This window comes from Lucilia cuprina, chromosome 3 (genome assembly GCF_022045245.1).
Source record: "Lucilia cuprina isolate Lc7/37 chromosome 3, ASM2204524v1, whole genome shotgun sequence".
Taxonomy (NCBI): domain Eukaryota; kingdom Metazoa; phylum Arthropoda; class Insecta; order Diptera; family Calliphoridae; genus Lucilia; species Lucilia cuprina.
Window position 1 is genome coordinate 36,397,215 of NC_060951.1, and position 3,504 is coordinate 36,400,718.

Here is a 3,504-nt window from a genome sequence, read left to right on the forward strand (position 1 = left end):
GTTCTAGTTCAGTTCTAGTTCAGTTCTAGTTCAGTTCTAGTTCAGTTCTAGTTCAGTTCTAGTTCAGTTCTAGTTCAGTTCTTGTTCAGTTCTAGTTCAGTTCTAGATTTCACAAACTAATTGTCGTTGTACGTGATAATACCTTACACTTAGCAGGTATTTCAGCTCAAGATTATTGTTGATTGTTTTATACTCTCAATACGTGTATGTATTTAGTATAAAGATGTCCGAAACCAAATTTAACAAAGGATAACGTTAAACTAAATTCTTCTGTTTAAAGGAATAATAACAGTAAGATATTTTGACCAACTAAAAGAATATGTTACATAAAGTGGAAAGTGAAACAACAAAACCAAAAATAATAAAATTTTTGTTGCACAATGTCGGATATTCATTTAAAGATTTACTTATATACTCAAATAATACTTGAAATTTTAACACACTGTAATCTAGAAAATATTGAAGCACATTTGTATTTTGTCTATTCACATATAGAAAATCGGCAAAAATGAGAGTGAAAATGTGTGTGTGTGTGTGTTTGTCTATCAACATACAAGTATTTATTGTTTGTCACTTTTCTCTAAATTGTTATGTTTATCAAAAAATTGCACAACTAAACGGAAGTTTTTACTATTGTAGTTCTTCTATGTATCCTGTTGTCGTGTTGTTTATTTCTCTTTCAATTTTCTTGACACTCCTGTACAAACGTACACAATCTTACGCATTTTAACTAGAAGGATGTACACAACAGAATTGTTAGGTCCGGTTACTTGGTCTCATACAAGATAATATTGTTATGTAAGTCTTTTAAACAATCACACAACACTTTTCTGCCATTCATACATATAAAAGTCTTTTGTATTTAGTTTTTGGTTAGAAACGGAAATATCTAACACACTCCCAGGAAGTTAAAGGATTTTTTGTGTTGCATTTAGTAGCAAGAACAACAAAAAACCTCATGTTTATGTGATATTGAAAACAACTAGTAAAAGACATTCGTGTTGGACAGTAACTGTACAGCTTTTAGAAAATAGTAAATGTTTGAAGGGAAGAGATAAGTGTAGGGTGTGTGCTGCCAAAAAGTTAACTACTACAGTAAAATTTTATTTTAATAAAATTACAAATTTTTTTAAGAAATAAAAAGTATGATGAATATTTATATTAAGCAAATAAGTATAACTCGTACCACCAGACGGAATACACTTCTGTAGGGAGTTTGTTAGTTAGTTTTTTAGATATTTAGTTAGTTAGTTAGTTAGTTATTTAGTCCCATTTTCAGTCTGATCCATCCAAAACCCTTTTTAAACTATACGTATGAGTAACATCTAATTTGTTCAATAAGAAACATATTACGTATACGTCACAAGATTTTCGTACAAACTACGATTATCACATTATACAAACTAAAACAAACTTAATAAAATCAATTAGGAAACTTAATTACACTAAATGTTATCTATATTAAATCCAATTAACATTTAATTAGCTTTAAGGTTTAAAAATAACAAAAACATTCGTAAAAAAATTAAGCCCCATAATTTCCAATGACAAGCTGTGCAGAACCACTATCGAAATATTTACATTTTTTTATGCTCAAAATTTGTTTAAATTATTACGATTCACAAAATAAATTAAATTTTTAAAGTAATTTTCAACACATTTTGCACCCGTGGCAACAAATCCTTGCTATTTCATTCTACATACTATTTACTGTTGACCCTTAAATATGATTATCAAACAAATTTCATAATGATTTTAATTACAATCATCAGCATCATTATCATTCCTAAAATTTCAGCTAATATTTATGCATGCAGTCGTTTGTGAAAAATTTATTTATACACGTGTCCATTGGCATTCAACAATCTACCATATACAAGCAGTCAAATAAAAATAACTAACTCAAATTGATACCAACCAGAATTCATTTGTATAATATCCATGAATTTCATCAACATCATCCTTTATAAACAGTTTAAAATCATTCATGATAATTTTTGAAGAGCTCGTTTAAATGTGTATGTGTTATACTCAATTTTGAACATTTATTAGCAATCTGTAGTTTCAATAGTATTTGATTTGAAAAACAAACATTGAAAAACTCTTTTTTTTAACCAGGCATGAACCAGACTAATTCCCACTATGTTTGATATGAAGCTGTTCTTGTTCGATTTTTTTTTGTTCAACTGGCTGTCTGATTGTTTGTTTATTTATTTGTTCCTATGAATTGAACTGTCCAAATACGAAAAAACACCTGAGATTTTTTTCTGAGAGAAAAAAAAAATTGTATAACCAAAATCTCCCTCTAGACTGAAAAACTCAAGGTTTTAAACAAATATTCAGTGTATGTGGTATACATTTTATCATTGTACTGGTAAATACAAAAGTTATTCGTTTTTCTTTTTACATTCTATTAGTATCCATTGGTATTTGAACATGTCTAACCAAAAAATAAAGTGATGGGTTGTCGGTCGTTATGGACAAGTGCAAACAAATGAAAAAAACTAAAGACATCATCTATAATAATAGTATTCAAGTATAGGATTTTTTGATATTATTTAAAATAATGTAAAGTTTTGTATTCAATTTGTAACCGTTTGATCAATATTTTTCTTGTTGAATAAATGTGAAGTAAACTGGTTGCATGAGCACTATTATTTGACCTAGAATTAATTATTAATCATACGCCCCGTAGCAATTTATTAATTACCAACTTTGAATATCTTGCAAATAGAAGTGTTACATTTATTCGATTTCAACCATACGTTTTTACTTTAATGCTATTTTTTCAATCGATTTAAGCTGATTTATTCGAAAACTTCAATTTTACTCAAGCAGAGTCAGCTCATCCATCAGATTTCGGCAATGAATGATATCATTATTATCAGTTTCATTATTGGCAATAAGCAAAAGCTAGACTGTAAGGTTACAACATATAAGTAGCAATAATGTTAATACCAATTCCGTGTAAGAGCAATTTCTATCAGAATATACTTAAATACGTACATATTGAATTACAAATTAAGTTAAATATCCATTTATACATTTGTTTATATAAGAATAGTAACCTATAATTTTTAAGTTGTATTGATTTTGTATTATATTTAAAAACTTCTTTTTTCACCATTTTCCAATGAACTCTGTTTTATTTCTCAATGATGACTTTAAATTTTAAAGTGTATTTTGCCCAAGTGCCGGCACTTTAACGTGTTTTATTTTTTAAGTGTAGGCAGACACCTTAAAAATCTGAAGCACATATCTACAAAAAGGATACACACAAGTCTTTATATGTTGCAAAAATGTGTGTGAGAGAGTGTGTACGACAAGCATGTGTGCGTTTAATTGTTTTTCAGAGAACAGTGTGAGAAAAAGAATTATATATGTAACTAACTAACTAAACTAACTAAATAACTAAATAACTAAATAACTAAATAACTAAATAACTAAATAACTAAATAACTAAATAACTAAATAACTAAATAACTAAATAACTAAATAACTAAA

At 27.7% G+C, this 3,504-nt stretch overlaps 1 long non-coding RNA gene across 1 annotated transcript in view; it reads right to left on the reverse strand.

Annotated features, from left to right (window-relative positions):
* LOC124419151 overlaps positions 1 to 3,504 on the reverse strand; it is a 144,268-nt gene that overhangs the window by 37,038 nt on the left and 103,726 nt on the right. The window lies entirely within an intron of this gene.